The 18,758-nt window shown below is 38.8% G+C and overlaps 1 long non-coding RNA gene across 2 annotated transcripts in view; it reads left to right on the top strand.

Annotated features, from left to right (window-relative positions):
• LOC124554115 overlaps nucleotides 1-18,758 on the top strand; it is a 29,283-nt gene that overhangs the window by 9,140 nt on the left and 1,385 nt on the right. Inside the window, exon 1 of one of the 2 annotated variants that reach the window (XR_006968247.1) lies at nucleotides 14,836-14,941. The exons of the other annotated variant lie outside the window; for it this stretch is intronic. This is a non-coding gene — a long non-coding RNA (uncharacterized LOC124554115). Of the gene's footprint in view, nucleotides 1-14,835; nucleotides 14,942-18,758 lie in introns of those variants that run through there. 2 annotated transcript variants of the gene reach the window in all.

Here is an 18,758-nt window from a genome sequence, read left to right as displayed (position 1 = left end):
TGCCCTGCAATCACTGCCATCCAAGTTGATGGATTCTATTGACTGCAGCTTGACATCCACCCAGTACAAACACTTGTTTGCCAGTGTTTACAGTTATTTCGTTGGGCCAGCGCACGCCAACTGTCGCAATCTTCAGTTTGTTATCCCAGTCACACCAGAACATTGACCTGCAGAACAAATGATCATTGGCTTGCATGTCATGTCAGATTAACAATTCTGAAAATAAAATTTAAACAGAGGAGGGTATAATTAGAAAACACAAAAATAAAATATCTTGTTCTGATAGAGACGCCATGGCTTACATCATCATACAGTTAGCAAACTTCTAATCAGTTCCTAGTGGAAACCAAGGAGCTCAGCACAGTTCAAAACATAAAGCATTACAGTATATCCTACACTTAATACCATATACATTGAATCAATTCAGTATCACTATAGCCTATTCAAGTGAGATTACTGTAGTCAACTGTCCTAAAAGCAAAAATCCCCACAAGATGATTAAAACTACACTACATATTAAAAGCATGTTGTGCTGTTACAGCTACAAATATTTAATTCATCACTATCACAGGGTGTCTCTCCAGTCTTAAGTACATCACACTGGAACACCTCAAATGTAGGACAGATAACTGACCTATGAACTAATGCTTTGGAAAAGAAAATTTAAAGTATTGAAAATGAGCATATGCAACTAGATTCTAAGCCAGTCACAGGTTGTACTCTCCACTGAATGTAGGATTTAAAATTGACAGCATTTTGGATTATGTTAAAATTCCATTGACAGCATTTTAGACTATGAATGACAATATTTCATTCATCATGATTTGTGTAATGGGTCCATGACAATTAACAAAATCATCATCTTTTGAAGAAGCTTTAAGCTTGTGACTTTCAAAGCATAGTTACTAAATGGTTCACTTAACGTTTAACTGATCAGAAGCATGAAGAGAGATACTGTGGAAGTCTGACTTGTTTGGGAGTGGGAAATAAAAGGACAGGCTGGTCCCAGCAAGAAGTTTTGTGGAACAGTGTAGTGCACCGTCACCTCTCCTCTTCTTTGTGATTTTTGACAACAGTGACCAAGGTGGCAGAAGAAACTGGAGAAGACAAGACATAAGGAATACTGTTTAGGCAAAAGCAATACTGTTTGTATTGGTTATGATCTGGGTAAACAGGATATTCATGAACATCTGCATGCTTGGGAATAAGCAGTAGGGGATGAAATTTATTGTAAACAAATGTGAGATTCTGCTTCCAAGTAGAAAGATAGACCAAATAGCAGAATAAGGATAGGAGGAACAATTGAAAGTGGAGAGTGTGAAGTACTTGAGAAGTGTGGCAGAGGAAAATGGAAGAAGTGAGCCTTCAGTGAATGTGGCAGACAGGCTGAGGAATTCTTGCTAAGTGTTAAAAACTTAAAGGATGCCCCACAAAACCAAAGAAGTGATGTACGGAAGTCACTACCATCTGAAACATGGGTAATGAAGGAAATATGTGAGCAGATTACAGGTGTGTGAAATGAAGTTTCTCAGAAGCAGGACGGCAGTAAGAAGAAGAGATGATATGGAATGGAAATGTGAGAAAAATAGTAAAAAGGAATGCTTACAGAGCAGGATAGAAACAACAAGGCTACAATGGCACCAAGGCTATGATGGTATGGGCACTTAAATTGAATGGAAAACAAGAGGGTTCCAAGAAGAGACATGAAATGGAGATGTGAAAGAAACAACAAAGAGGAAAGGCAAGGGGACAGATGGCTGAAAAGTGTGAAGCATTGCTGAAAATGAGAGACAAGGACTGGACCAGAGTGAACGCAGACAGTGAGGAAACAGGACTATATGGTGAGGCTTATGTTCCAAACAGACCCAGCCTGGGGCTGGAAAATGTTCAAGATAAGCAAAATGTGGTAGACAGCTCACACAGCTCTGGTGAATATTCTAATGGCATTTAACAGGACCCACTCTTTCTTCTCAAGCAAATCACCTATCTCATACCAAAAAGATAAATTAGGCTCACTTATGATTCTTATGTGATCAGCATAGCATACAACAGAGCTGCAATAGCACAACAAGAGTGCTGCAGCAGCAGTACAAGTAATTAGTTAAGGTCTTCATCCTTAATAAATGGAGTTTTACTTAGAAAGACTGTGCAAGGCAAGAATATCAACAATTCAGCACAGGAAGGGAACTCAACATTTAAGACCTCACTATTCCCAAATGTCCACATTTCTGAATGTGCATTTTCCACAATTAGCAGGAAGTCACAACCAGATCTTTCCAAATGCTCCTTAAATTCAGAATCAGAAATTTAATGTACTTTGTCTACGTCCATTCTATGTTAAATGGACTAATTTTCTGTGACAATTCCAGACAAACTACTCCTTGCACAGAAAGATAACATACTGTGTATCCTAACTTCAAGAAGACAACTGTCTAAAAGCATGAGGCTGTTATGTCTTATGTTTTTACCGAGTTTGTTGGAGAGAATTGTGAGACATTTGACAATAATTTTCATAAAACAGTATAACACTAGGAGCAAAAAACCACCACTAGCCACACTCCTCGACAAAGGGGAGCAAAGTACAATGCCATAATCCATTGCGAATTAAATAATGATGTTGAAGTATTTGCACAGGCCCTACAGAAACTGATACTACACCTCGATAAGTGGCCTAAATATAGGATTTTAATTTTTAGTGACATAAATATTGATATAAGGCAAAACATTCCTAAACAACTTAATCTTCTGAATATGCTAAGATCACATGACTTGCACTGCATTAATGGAAACCCAAGAAGACAGTCTGCCTGCCTTGAGTATGTAATCACAAATGTTGAGACAAATCGGTATGAACTAGGGCTATTCAATACTCATTATTTATCAGACCATAAAGGTATTTGGTTAAAATTGATAACAAAAGAGCCAGAATCTGTCTCCAATAAAATTAAATACATTAGGCTTTTGAATGAAGAGAACATTGATAACTACAGAACACAAATAAAGATGACAAATTGGAATTACATTCTGCTAGAAAGTAATCATATCGAAAAGGCATTTACATTATTCATTAGTGCATTGTCAGACACATTTAAAACTTGCTGCCCTAAAGTAATGAGAAAAAATAAGGGAACTATGAGGAAACATGGTCTCACATCAGTGCATAACTGGTTCAAACCTGACCTACAAAGGCTCAGAACTCTGTTAATGATTTCCTATGACAAATCAAAAAATAGTGAAGCCAAAAAAGCAAACTACATAAGTTTGAGGAACAAATACAAGGCAGAAAATAGGTTAAGCAATTGCAAGGCAAATGATGATTATATTAGTAAGTCCCAAAATAAATGCAAAGCGGCCTGGACTGTTATCAAGACTCATCTGGGTAGAAATAAAGATGCTAACAAAAGTAATTCGTGTTGTGCTTGTATCACACCAGATGAACATATCCATAAATGTGACAACAACCATATCTCAAATAATAGAAATTCATTTCTACAAAATTTTGAGGGTATGGTTCCTGTGTTTAAATGGAAAGAAGTAAAAGTAACAGGTATTAAGACTGCAATAGCAAAATTAAGTTACTCAAAATCAGAAGACATTTATGGTCTCTCCAATTTTGTAATAAAAGAAATAGCAGATGTAATAGCACATCCACTCTGTTCTCTTATGAACCGGATGTTTGTCAGTGGCTGTTTCCCTTCATCCTTAAAAATGGCAGTCGTTACTCCACTGCACAAGAAAGGTGACAAGTCTTGTCCTAATAATTACTGTCCAATCTCCTTGTACCCATCATATCAAAAGTAGTGGAATATTGCATACAGCTCCAAATCAGTCAACATCTGTCTGTGAATAATATTCTTAGTGACTCTCAGTATGGCTTCAGGTCTATGGCAAAAGCAGTTGAAGATGATGTTTCATATATATTGACATCATTCGAATCAGAATTATCAGTTAATGCCACTTTTGTGGACCTCAGCAAGGCATTTGACTCTATCAGTCACAGGATACTATTAGAAAAACTGCACTGCTATGTTATTAGAGGCTCAGAACTATCTCTGATCAGATCCTATATGAGCAACAGAAAACAAATTGTGCATTTTAACAATATGAGGTCAAATGTCTTGGATATCATGCAGGGTGTTCCACAAGCCTCTGTATTTGGTCCTTTACTTTTTATAATATATGTAAATGACTTGCCCAGAACCATGTTATGTAAATCCACACTCTATGCAAATGATAAAACTTTTGTTAGAGCAGGGAAAGATTTAGGAAAATTAAATGAGGAAAGTGAAGCTCATCTCAGAGCAGCCATCAAGTGGTTCCAGCTCAATGACTTGCATATAAATCATGATAAAACTTTAAATATTCTCTTTAGCTTGTGTGTTAAGAGTGATAAGATTGATTGTGTCTCAACTAAACTACTTGGGATCCATCTTGACTCAAAATTAACATGGAAGAGTCATACCGATTATATTTGTACTAAGTTAGCACATGTGACATATTTGATAGGTAAACTAAGGTCATGTGTTAGTGATAAGTTATTACTCAATGCATACTATGCCTTTTTCCACACCCATTTAACATACGCCACTATGTTGAGGGGAAACTCAGCTGGAGCAAAACAAGTTTTCATTTGGCAAAAGATGGCAGTCAGATGCATCCATGGAGTCAGAAATAATGAGTCTTGTAGACCATATTTCAAAAATCTAAAAATACTAACAGTTGCAGCCCTCTTTATACTAAGTTGTCTGATACACACAAAAGAAAACCAACACAGTCACAAACTACGACAATCTATCCATCACCATGACACATGTTTAAACAGCAAATTGACATCCCAGTTGCTAGACTAAAGAAAACTCAAGATAGTTACAGGTACATGGGAGTAAAACTATTTAACATGTTGCCAATAGAGGCACAATGTGTCACTGAATGAGTTTAAAAGTGTAACAAAGAAATGGCTTAGAGAAAAAGCTTTTTATTGAATAGAAGAGTTTATAATGTGCACTAAAGATGATCTTAAGTACTGGTACTAATAGAGTTTCACTTAGATTAAACTTATACATGTAAATATAATGCAAATACCTTGTGCAGCATCAAGAACAAATTTTTTTACCTTATTAGACAATAATGATCTACATTATATTAGACCATTTCTGTTACTTATGTAAACTGTATATGTACACAAATGATGACATCAATTGCATTTTTAATGCCTAAAGATGGATAATAAAATAAATAAATGTCTGCTTGTGTTTGTGTATGTGCGGATGGATGTGTGTGTGTGTGTGTGTGTGTGTGTGTGTGCGAGTGTGTGCCTGTCCTTTTTTCCCCCTAGGGTGGGTCTTTCCACTCCCGGGATTGGGGTGACTCCTTGCCCTCTCCCTTGGAACCCACATCCTTTCGTCTTTCCCTCTTTCTTGGTGGGGCAGCCGTTGGTTGCGAGGGCTGGAATTTCGTGTGTATGTTTGTGTTTGTTTGTGTGTCTACCGACCTGCCGGCGCTTTCGTTTGGTGAGTTGCATCATCTTTGTTTTTGGATATATAAAATAAATAAATGTGCTGGAAGATAAAGATGTTGACAAGGAATTTCAAAATTCTGGAAAATTGAGTATATTTGAACTACAAAAATTAGGACTAAAGTTATTTGGTTTGATGCTGTTTTACTGTAGCAGTTTTAAAAGTACTGAAAATTGTTCACAGTCCAAACAATATTGGCAGGTGGTGAAAATATCTTATGTATCAATAGTTTATTTCAAATTCACTTATAACAGGAACTAAATACATGTAAGAAAGATGGAACATTTATCTGTTCAGCAAATGGTAAATGTGTGCTTTCAGAAAATGTGTGAGAGTACACAATTTTGTTCAACTAAATTTGGGACCTTTTCACCATAAGCATTAGAAGTGCCAAGCTTTCTGTATCCTTATCTGTAAATGGAGATATGCACCAATAATTTAATGTTTAAGATTATACTTTATTTATATTTTATATATAGGATATTCTCTATTGCTAGCCGGAGTGGCCGAGTGGTTCTAGGTGCTTCAGCCTGGATTTGCGCGACCGCTACGGTTGCAGGTTTGAATCCTGCCTCGGGCATGGATGTGTGTGATGTCCTTAGGTTAGTTAGGTTTAAGTAGTTCTAAGTTCTAGGGGACTGATCACCTCAGAAGTTAAGTCCTATAGTGCTCAGAGCCATTTGAATGATTTTTTTATTCTCTATTAGTGCAAAAATTTGTATTGTAGAGGTACTTCAGCACCAAGCAGTCATTTTAGTTCATCAGGAGACATCTTTATGCCACAGGAAATTTTGCAAAGCTAACACCACACAGACCACCCCAAGGGGACCTTTTAATAGCCAACTATATGAGTTGCCAATGAAAATGAGAAACGTCAAGAACTTATGTAGTTTTGGCATTTTGAATGCTCTTATGCATTCTTTCACCACCATCTAAGATTTCATTTTCTTATAATAATCCTTTTGGCAGGAAAAAATTTGAATGCGGAGGAAGGTTCACATGTGATGTCTAAGTTAAACTGTAGTATCTTGTGGGTCTTATTTAATAGACAGTATAATTATTCCACCTTCATATATAGCTGCTGTATTGCACAGAAGAACTTAATGTGGTCTTTGTATCTAGCTAATACTTAAACATTAAAGTTTCATTGGCTTTCTTTAACCCACTTTTACAAAGGCAATCCTAAGTGAAATTTACATGTTTTATTCTTTATGGACTGTATACCAACATTTAAAGTTCCACTGTATTTTCCATTCCCCAAGAACAAAATTAAGTCTTTACCATCTGCAGAGAAACCAACACAATCATCACTTGCTTCAGATTGATCATCTGATGTTTCAACACTTCAGTGTTCCTATATGTTCAAGACTTTTTGCTTGTCTCATAGTACTTTATGAAAAATATTTGTCTCAGTTATGATGATGACATTGCCCACAGCTTTTATTTGTCATTAATAGGAAAGTTACATGCAGACTGGGAGTGCCAATTCTTAGTTAAGGATTATTTTGTGGCAACTGATGCTATAAAATTATTCAAATTCTTCAGTTATCTTATAACTTACAGGAAACTTACTGCATCCTTAAGAGGTAAAATACATAAAGTGAAGCTGATAGGAAGCGATTTTAAAGGAGGAAAGTGTTGTAGCCCACACATTTTAGTCTGTACATGCAAAAAAAAAAACTAAAATATGGAAAAGAAAAATAAAACATTTAAATGATACTTAAATTCCACCAGATGGCAAGTATTTAAAAACAGTGATTGATACTTCCTTGGAAAGAGGCTTTAAGACTAAAAGTACAACACTAGAGAGATGAGAGGTTAGCTTCAGATATGAGAAAGGTGAAGTAAAGTTACTGGCAATGTCAGAAATACAGAAGATATAAAATGTAGTTTGTGTACAGCGAGAAAAGCTTTCCTTGGAGTTAAATTTCTTTATCAACACATTATCTTATCTTAGAAAGTAGATTAAGGAAAGCCAAACCTACGTTTGAACATTACCAACACATTTTCTTTTTCGTCCTTCCCTCCTTGTTTTATTCCTTCTTATTATTACTATTTTAACTTTATTTATTTAATTTCCCTATCCACCAGTTACCCACTGTGTACCCTAATCCTGTATCACATTATTTACATTCATTCCGGAATCATGCATTCACTGTAGCCAAACTGCAACCCCACATACTTTTCCTCCGGTCCTGCTTAAACATTGGAATTACCCCTAAAGGACTTACCTTAAAAGTTCCCATCCCTTGGTGCAATCCCTCCTTCCACCAGTCTCTCCCAGACTTCCAGAACCTTCAGTCCTTAACCCTTACCCAACTTGTCCTGAATCTCTGCACTATTTCGTCTAACCACCACTACCAATGGCTCCTATCTCTCATCAAAGTCCTCCACCTCTCAGACCCCTGCTTGGAGAACACACTCAGGAACATCATCCTAAAAGCAAGCTGTAAACTTGAATTCCATACCACACACCACCTGAAAAAACTATCCACAGTGCTAGTGCAACACTTAAGAAGTGGGGTCCCTCTCCCTATCCCTCACAAACACCAACCACAACAGAACCTGCAACAAACCCCCCTCATAGCCAACAAACCTAGCCTTGCCACCCTACTCAATCTCCCAATCCCAGCACATACCCCACACAGGCCAAATCTCAACTATAACCACAGTCAAATGCCTCATATCACCAGTCCTAATTCAGTTCTAAACCTCTCATCCAGATCCCTCTCTCCTCCAGAGATATCTGTTCTATCAAAAGGCTTAACCTTTAGCCCCACATCTAAATTCAACCACACTGCCCTGGTTAAAGATCTTCTCTCATTCACCCAGAACCTCAACTTGACCACCCAAACACAGCCCCCAAATAGTAGACCCAGTGTTGAACCCTGTCTAGAACAGCTCTGACTGTCTTCTCAAAGGGATCCTCCTCCCTTCCCCCAAAACCATCCCTTGCAGACATTTCATGAATTCCTCACATCCAGTGTTTCCTCCCAGTCCTTTTTGAAGAACATCCCGACAACCCCCTAACATCACCCCAGCTGAATCCTGTGCCATTAAGGAGCTGAAAACAGACCACTCTATTGTCATCCTCCCGGCAGATAAAGGCTCCACAGCTGTGGTACTTGACCATGTGGAGTAGGCGGCAGAAGGACTGCGTCAACTCTCCAACACCTGAACCTACAAAGCTGTTACCCAGGATCCCATTCCTCCCATCCAGACTGAGCTGCAGAAAATCCTAAAAATCGAAGGTCCCTTACAAGGCCTCACAACGGCCTCCATAGACCTACTCACTCCACCTGAGTCACGTACCCCTACCTTATACCTATTACCCAAAATCCACAAAGAGAACCATCCTGACCGTCCCATTGTGACAGGCTTCAAAGGCCCAACAGAACGTATCTCAGCTCTGGTAGACCAACACCTCCAACCTATCACCCGCAGACTCCCATCCTACATCAAAGACACAAACCACTTCCACGAATGCCTCAAATCCATTCCCACTCCCCTCCCACCTGAAACCTTTCTTGTCACCATAGATGTTACATCCCTTTACACAAACATCCCACATACCCATGGTCTCTCTGCCCTTGAACACTACCTCTCCCAATGCCCACCCAAAGATCTTCGAAAAACCTCGTTCCTTATCACACTTACCAACTTCATCCTCACCCATAATTACTTCACTTTTGAAGTCCAGACCTACAAACAAATCAGGGGAACGGCCATGGGAATCAGGATGGCTCCATCCTATGCCAACCTCTTCTTGGGCCGCATGGAAGAGGCTTTCCTCAAGACCCAACAGCTGCTTTCCCTGGCCTGGTATAGGTTTATAGATGACATTTTTGTGGTCTGGACTCATGGTGAAGAAACACTCCTTAATTTCCTCCATAACCTCAACTCCTCTTCGAATCTGAATTTCACCTGGTCATTCTCCAAAACACAAGCCAGCTTGCTAGATGTTGACCTTCATCTTGTTGAAGCTCACATCCACACCTCTGTCCACATCAAACCGACAAACAAACAACAGTGCCTTCACTTTGACAGCTTCCATCCATTCCACATCAAACACTCCCTTCCCTACAGCCTAGGTATTCATGGCAAATGTATCTGCTCCAGTGACGAATCCCTCAACAATTACACCAAAAACCTGACCAGTGCTTTCCTCTCCCGCAACTATCCTGCAGACCTTGTCCACAAACATATCTCCCGAGCAATACATTCCTCCCCATCCCACAAGAATGTTCCTATCCCCAGACCACACAGAAGCACCCCCTTGTCACCCAATATTATCCTGGCCTCGAATACATCAACAAATTACTCTGCCAGGAATATGACTTTCTCAAGTCAAGCCCTGAAATGAGATCATCCCTTGACAATATTCTCCTCACACAACCCAGAATTGCCTTTCATCACCCCCCCCCCCCCCCCCCCTGACCTCCGTAACATCCTTGTCAAACCCTACAATATTCCCACACCACCTTCTCTACCCAGCGGTTCCTACCCCTGTAACCGACCACGCTGCAAAACCTGCCCCATGCATCCCCCACAACCAACTACTCCAGCCTCGCTACTGGTAAAACATACACAATTAAAGGCAGGGCCACATGTGAAACAACACATGTCATTTATCAGCTGACATGCCTGCACTGCCAAGCCTTTTACATAGGTATGACGACAACTAAACTGGCTGAGCGCATGAACGGGTGCAGACAAACTGTCCGCCTAGGAGGTGTCCAATACCTAGTAGTGGAGCATGCCCTCCACCATAATTCTCGGGACCTAGGAACCTGCTACACTGTAAATGCCATTTGGCTTCTCCCACCCAACACCAGTCCCTTGGAAATGCGGAGATGGGAACTTGCACTGCAACACATTCTTTCATCCCACCAAACCCCTGGACTGAACCTACGTTATCCAACCTCACTCCCATTTACTCTTCAGTCTTCTCCTCTTTCCCTTTCCTCTTTAGCCATTCACACATCTTTTCATCCTACATAGTTGTGTTTATCTTTTACTATATACCTCTTCACTTGTATATGCATCCTCTTTGGTTTGAAGCTGGCACAGTACTTACAGTAGAATATCTATGGCTTCCCTCTGACACCCATGCCTCCATCTTTGCTACCCTCCCTGTTTACCTTTCTCCTGTTGCTTCATAACCTGGGTTGTGAGTAACTGAATCCACTTTCCCTTCTTCCCCTTCTTTTCCCCTCTCTCCTCCCTGACGAAGGAACAAAGTTCCAAAAGCTAGGATAAAAATGTTCTGTTCTGTTTTGTGTATCTATTGTTTGTACTGAGCTGAGGTAAGTACTGGCCAGCCCCTCTATCTCTTTGTTAGTATTTGTTTCAAACCTACGTTTCTAGCATTTGTAAAGTGATTACATGGAAGGATCATACTGAGGCATCAGAGTAATTTGGCACTGGAAGGAAATGTAAGAGCATAATAATAAAAGAGAGACCAAGGCTTGAATACAGTTTAGTATGTTCAAATGGACGTAGCATATAGAGAGATGAAGATGCTTGCATAGTGTAATCTGGAGGCATTTTTTGCCCATCATGACAGGCAGTTAAAAGAGTGTGTCATGTACCTTATTAGGAAGGTTAGGTGCTAAACATCTCATAGTATCCTCACATCCATTGAAGAGATACCTACATATCAGCCTAGCTGTAACGTGACATAGCAAGAGCAGCACTTCCACCCTTACCTATTCCATGTCACAAGAGACATTCCTCTGGCTTCTGGACATCCTCGTTCATGAGCACAGTGCATTCTGTCCCAGTTTTTGTGCAGACTCCAATGTAGCTCTCCTCACCATTGGTGAAGTAGATGTTGCCCATTATGAGGTCCAATGCCAGGTCTTCTGGTAGACTCAAACCTATAAATTTTGAACCATGTCAATTTACACTTCTCTGTGCCAACTGTGCTAACTCCATAATCCTTATTGAACCCATTAACAGAAAACTGTCCGTGACCCAAATATGAACACCACGTCACAGAGCAAAAGGACATTTTCCCCACTAATAAATCTCTGGTAAAGGTGAAAGGGGCAACAAATGAAAAATTTTTAAAATGACTGGGGATTGACAACCCAAACCTTTGGCTCTTGGCCTACACCCAGTGAAAATCAAAGCCACAGATCCTTTCTCATATATTTCACCAAAACTTAATTTTTCTTTTCGAAACTATACACAAAAATTGGAATCAAAGTGTTCTTCCTTATACTGTAGAAGAAACAGTTTCCTCTAAAGTTAACAACAGAACAGTGACACTGATACAGTACTGTTTTGTATTCAGTACTCTTCCACAAATGTAAATGTCTTCATTTGTCAGAAATTAGTTTCAGTATTATGATTTCTTGTAAGCAACAATTTTTTTAATTTGCTGTGAAGTAGACACATTGGCTGTGTCAGAGATGTTTCTTTATATCAAGTCTATACTCTAGTCTGGACCGAAGGGAGAGATATTTGACATAAGAGCATGGAATACAGAGTCTGCAGAACAGTAAACTGTGAAAGAGTAGGGGATCAAAATTCCCATTACAAACTTTGAGAACTTTTAGAGGGGATTGAGTATGTACCATTTTGAATAGCAACCCATGTCTGGAAACATGCTGTTTCTGTTGTGCAATAGTCTCATTTCAGATGTCTAGCTCTTCTGTTTCTGGTAGATGAATTTAATTAGGTGTGATGCAGTATAATTATTAGATAAAAATTCAAAAGGAAACTTAACAAAACATCCATTTATCACTTTAGCACATTTGTATTAACACTTTTTACATTATGTGTTTACATTATTCCGAAACGAAAAAGAACCCACCATAATGTACTTAAAGACAGTATCGTTGGTTTATGACAGCAACTCAATGTTGTGACCACTAATGTTACTGACATTGTACTTCTGAAGCATGTTGTACACTCCATCCCACTAATGTCTCTTCAGTTTCTGGTGCAACAGCCAGAACTCATGCCAGTAGATCCTCCTCCTGTCTCTACGGGAGTCAAAAACTTTACGTATGACCCGATGCAAAATAGTCCACAGGAATTAAATCTGTCAATTGTGTCAGCTAAGCGGTTGGACCAACTTAGCCTATCCATTTTTCACTATACCATATTGTCTGTTGATGTGTGTGTGAGCTGCATGTCTGAGATGAAGTGGTGCCCATCATGCTGAAACCACATTTCGTGACAGACATTCAGTGATACAGCTTTCAAGAACTGGTCTGACAAGTTTTTAGGAAGATTGAGGTTGCAGGACCATTTCCAATTATCATGAGTTGCACTTCCTTTCACTCAAGCTGTCTTAGAACAGAAACAATATGTTTCCTGACAGGTTGATATTCAAAATATTGTTTATCCGCTCCCCCTACAGGTCCTTGAAGTTTGTCACAGGAATTTCTGAACAGCCTGTAGATGCCAACTAGCTGCAAGTGACACAGGGTGGCAGTAAGTATGCCTCCAGCATGGAGACCTAGGGCAGTAACACTTTGTGGATGAGAGAGCCAATACAATTCTGCTGGGTCAGAGAACAATGTTAATTTATTAAGAGGCTTCAACAGAACTTTGAAGGACCAGTACAGTTTGGCCAAAGTATGCCAAGAATAATTCACATCTGGAAGAGATTCCACAGTTAACATTATTATGCTGAGCTAATACATGATGCCAGCAGCTTCACAGTTAATAAAACCTGTTTTACACGGACGACTTTCCGTTGAAAATTGACTACTCGATTCGAGTGTGTGCTTTGAGGGTCTGCGTGTAAATCCGGAGCCAACCACGACTCGAGCTGATCAGTGATGTCAATGATCACCTACATCTGCATCTACGTTTATAATTCACAAACCACCAAACGGTGTGTGGTGGAGGGCACTTTACATGCCACTGTCATTACCTCCCTTTCCTGTTTCAGTTGTGTATGGTTCGCAGGAAGAACGACTGCCAGAAAACCTCTGTGTGCACTCGAATCTCTCTAATTTTACATTCGTGATCTCCTTGGGAGGTATAAGTAGGGGGAAGCAATATATTCGATACCTCATCCAGAAATGCACCCTCTCGAAACCTGGACAGCAAGCTACACCGTGATGCAGAACACCTCTCTTGCAGAGTCTGCCACTCGAGTTTGCTAAACATCTCCGTAACGCTATCACACTTACCAAATAATATGATCATTCCACTTCAAATTGTTCTGTACGCATACTCCCAGATATTTTACAGAAGTAACTGCTACCAGTGTTTGTTCCGCTATCTTATAATCATACAATAAAGGATCCTTCTTTCTATCTATTCACAATAGATTACATTTCTCTATGTTAAGGGTCAGTTTCCACTCCCTGCACCAAGTGCCTTTCTGCTGCAGATCTTCCTGCATTCCGCTGCAATTTTCTAATGCTGCAACTTCTCTGTATACTACAGCATCATCTGCGAAAAGCCACATGGAACTTCTGACACTATCTACTAGGTCATTTATATGTATTGTGAAAAGCAATGAGCCCATAACACTCCCCTGTGGCATGCCAGAGATTACTTAGACGTCTGTAGACGTCTCTCCATTGAGAACAACATGCTGTGTTCTGTTTGCTAAATCTCTTCATTACAGCCACACAGCTGTTCTCATATTCTGTAGACTCTTACTCTGTTTATCAGGCGACAGTGCGGAACTGTATCAAACGCCTACCTGGGAGCCTGTATCTAATATTTTCTATGCCGAGTGCGGAGTTCTAAAATTCGGAGAATGCGGAATACTGCGCATGCACAGAAGGCATAGGCGTGCCATATTTGTTTACAGTCGTGGATTTACAGCAAAAGACAGACAGAACATTTTTGAGCACAATTCTCATAGTGAGTATCCATCATCAATTGTTAATAAATGTTGCTCATATTTTGGTATTGTCACAGTATATATGTATATAAATTATTTGTATTTTATAATTTCGTGTTATTTTTTAAAAATGGAATGGACAAAGAATTTCATCACTGCCATGATTTCTGCATATCAGGGCAAAAACGTTCTAATAGATGCAGAACATTCACTGTACCCCAACAAGGTAAACTTGTAACTTCTGTAACGTTCTTTGTGGTCCTTGTATCTTTCTACTACTTATAGGTGCAAGTAGATACATAAACGTGTAGAGAAGTATTATCGACAAATCTTGTATTTTTTCTAGAATGCAAGGAAAGAGTGTTTGGAACATGTAGCAACAAAAGTGGCCGAGGTCTTGCAAGGCATTACCGCCGATGACTGCAAGGCCAAATTCTCAACTTTGTGGTCTCACTATGGTGCTGAACTGAAGAAAATAGGCCAGAGTGAGAGCATTGGTTCATCCGGTGCCGTATACAGGCCGAGAGTCTGGTAGTTTGATGTTTTACATTTCCTGAAAGACTTCATTACACCACGCGAAAGCCGGTGTAACATTCCGAACAGTGTTGTAAGTATTTTTAGTTAACTTTTTATTCTTATGTACAGCAGTTTGTAACAGTGCTTTCTATTGACAATGTTAAGTTTGTTAATGCTGTTGGTGCTGCCCTGAAATGAAGAAAAAGATTTTAGTGAATTTTAAATAAAATATTGAGCATAGTTTTGAGATGAGCTATTAAATGTAGGAAGAAGAGAGAGCTGAAATTGCATGTATTATCAGTAAAGGAAAATGTAGTTAACTTTTACTGAGTAACTGAATATATTACTTGAAGCAGTAACTCCAGAGGCGTTCAGTGAATGTAGCATAGCTGGCAGTTATAGAACATTAGCTCTATTTAGTATGTGCATTTGTCCATTGCATCTATAACAGCAGTAACTGCTGCAGATATATCTTGCCAGATTCACTGAACTTGTACACTACTTTTTGCAGAATTAATTTCTTAACATGCTTCATGAATGAAACATGTATTTTTCATCTAACTTTACAATTCATGCTCAGCTTGTACATTTAAATGAACCATACAGGAATAGAAAATTGAACACTGTGCAATAAAAGTGCATATATTTATGGACTGAGTGGACTGCGTGTGTTTTTTTAATGTAGTTTATATCACAGGTAGATTTCTCAGTGAGTTTAGCAGTGTAATCTGCACTGGCACTGTAAACAAGTGTTTTCTTGTGTGGTGGTTTATGCTGAGCATGGTGTTACTTTAATGATCAGCTTCTTTACCAGTTAAATATATGTTAAAGAGTTGAAATGTTTGGCAAATAGAAATGCTTGGCAGAGAAAGTATGTCAAGTGCTGTGAAAACAAATTTAATTTCCTTATTTAATTCCATTCATTCTGGAGGTTTTATTCTGTATTTAAAGGTCTGGTAGTTTGATGTTTTACATTTCCTGAAAGACTTCATTACACCACGCGAAAGCCGGTGTAACATTCCGAACAGTGTTGTAAGTATTTTTAGTTAACTTTTTATTCTCATGTACAGCAGTTTGTAACAGTGCTTTCTATTGACAATGTTAAGTTTGTTAATGCTGTTGGTGCTGCCCTGAAATGAAGAAAAAGATTTTAGTGAATTTTAAATAAAATGTTGAGCATAGTTTTGAGATAAGCTATTAAATGTAGGAAGAAGAGAGAGCTGAAATTGCATGTATTATCAGTAAAGGAAAATGTAGTTAACTTTTACTGAGTAACTGAATATATTACTTGAAGCAGTAACTCCAGAGGCGTTCAGTGAATGTAGCATAGCTGGCAGTTATAGAACATTAGCTCTATTTAGTATGTGCATTTGTCCATTGCATCTATAACAGCAGTAACTGCTGCAGATATATCTTGCCAGATTCACTGAACTTGTACACTACTTTTTGCAGAATTAATTTCTTAACATGCTTCATGAATGAAACATGTATTTTTCATCTAACTTTACAATTCATGCTCAGCTTGTACATTTAAATGAACCATACAGGAATAGAAAATTGAACCCTTACTGGAGAGTTTCCTCAGAATATGAAATTTTAATTTAGGCACAACTGAGTGTAACATGCTAAGTGCTCATAACTGTTTAGACTGTGGTACAAGATTTTTCAGTTCTTAAGACATGACAGCCACTACTTAACTTACCATTAACAAACTCAATATTCCACATCACCTTTACTTCAGTTGTTGAGCTATTTATGTGATCATCATTGTTCATTCCTTTGGCAGGTCTTCTTTATTTATTTAGAACCTACATTAATGCGAGATTCATAGCAAGCATGTAGTAAAGCCTTTGTGGTATTTACACGTTTTGTGGACACTACTCTCATTGTGGCTGTAGGTTCTTATCAGTTGCTATCCTTCCTCCTTCCCAGCCTAGATCCTGGATATACTCTAGATTTAGTTTACTTTGCAATTCCACTACATTACTGTCCAGAGATTTTTCTACTGGCATTGTACTCATACTTAGCATTACTTTTAGAAACAGAGAAATATTGGTGACAAAGGGTTAGTGTTTTAGTGCTAATTCCCCTCATCTCCCTTCTTCCCCTCCACCCCCCACTCCCCATTTACACGATTTCTTGGTTGTGTTGGCATACTGATGTGTAACATAGCCTGAGGTCTGGTTTAGATTATGTGGTGTCAGTTTCATTGAAAGTTTGGGGAGCTGACATTTGTGAATGCAAACAAAATGTGTGGTATGCACCACATGTGACTTTCTTTTTAACCTGCAACATGTTAATGTAATACCTCGACCATAACCAACAAGTGTGAAGACTTGTGGGCCACAACATTACCAGGAATAGGAATCACTATATGGGTGTTCAATGTACCCCCTGAGTGTTACATTTCTTTGGTAGTGTGGTGGGATTAAAGTGAATAAAACAATTTGTCTGATAATGTATTTTACTCCATGGGATAGTACCTACACAATGTACCCTGGGCTTTCCTCCAGCAACCAGGCAGTTCTCTGTTGGGTTGGTGGCGATGGGAGGAGAGTATTCTGGTATGTTATGGTTAAATAGTATGGGGGTGTCTCTCAGCTGCAAAGCCCACTTATAATCTGACAGGGAATCCACAGGGTCTTCTCCAATGTTAGCAGTTTTGGATAACTCAGTGCCACCAACATCAATGTCATTGTCACTTAGCTCTGAAGTGGTGTGGAAAGTAAACTTGTGGAAGTACTCATGGATCTTCTTCTTTGGAAGGAAAATACTTAGCACTAATTCCAGTTGTTTCTGTGATGTTACATTCATTTAGGGATAATGAAGAAGATGTATCTATTTGGAGTAAGGGACCCTTTTCCAGAAATGACAGTCAGAAGTTATAAGTGGAAACCACTCTGGTGCCTTTGACTATGACACTTTTCTGCTGCAAGGTTTTTGCTTACCATATTTTGGGAGTAAGTAGTATGGATCAAGACAAGAAAAAAATTGTCTGGTAAACATGGGTCCTAAAACACTTACCTTAGGAGCTATGATCAATTAGTCAGTATAAGAGATGTTTCATAGTAGCAAATATGAATAAGTGTTTATACAGCTCTTGATGTGTGCACTTTCAAGCCCATGCATACTGGATTTTTTTTATTGATTTGGTTTGTACTACCTCCTCCAAGAAATACAGAAAGCAAAGAGATTACAATACAAGAGTTTCTCTGTCAGAGGTATGAGAACAATTTTCGCGTATGACTTACAGCTTTGCTGTTTTTCAACTAGGGCTTCTTACCTCAAAATGATACATTTACCTCCCTCCATCATATATCAAAGTTGGTAACATCTTTACAGAGTCTCCCTGTAATACTTTTATTTCATTGTTCAAGCGGACTGTACTGATTAAGGTGCAGTGAATGTTGTGTACCAAGTGTAGTCAAAATTATGAATGCTCTCTCCCAATGCAAGACCAAAGTAATAAGAAAAAGTACGCAATCGGATATACCATTTCTTCCACCTTCAACTATTAATACACAATGATGGTCAATGGTGTTCAGTGTTTGCTGTGGTTCTTTTACTGAATATGCAGTTTGACACATCACTGGCCAGTTACATATTACTTAACCACTTAATTGGTCTCCAGCTTAAATGACATTTACTTCATTATATTTACATAATTATTTTTTTACTTCTCGGCTGTATTTCACTCATTACTTATTTTCCAAAAAAATTGCCTCAATTACAATAATATGACACCCCTACAATTACTGTTTACTAACCACAGGACACTAAACATTTGAAATAATTTGATATGTCTTAGCTGTAAATGGTGTAGAGAATTCTCACAGTTCTCAGTGGACTAGGCAGTATAATATTCATGTTGACTGCTTACAAAAACAGCTTATTCTTGATGAGTTTTG

This window comes from Schistocerca americana, chromosome 11, assembly GCF_021461395.2.
Source record: "Schistocerca americana isolate TAMUIC-IGC-003095 chromosome 11, iqSchAmer2.1, whole genome shotgun sequence".
Taxonomy (NCBI): domain Eukaryota; kingdom Metazoa; phylum Arthropoda; class Insecta; order Orthoptera; family Acrididae; genus Schistocerca; species Schistocerca americana.
Note: the sequence above shows the minus strand (reverse complement) of the source record. Positions and strands in the feature narration are given on the sequence as shown.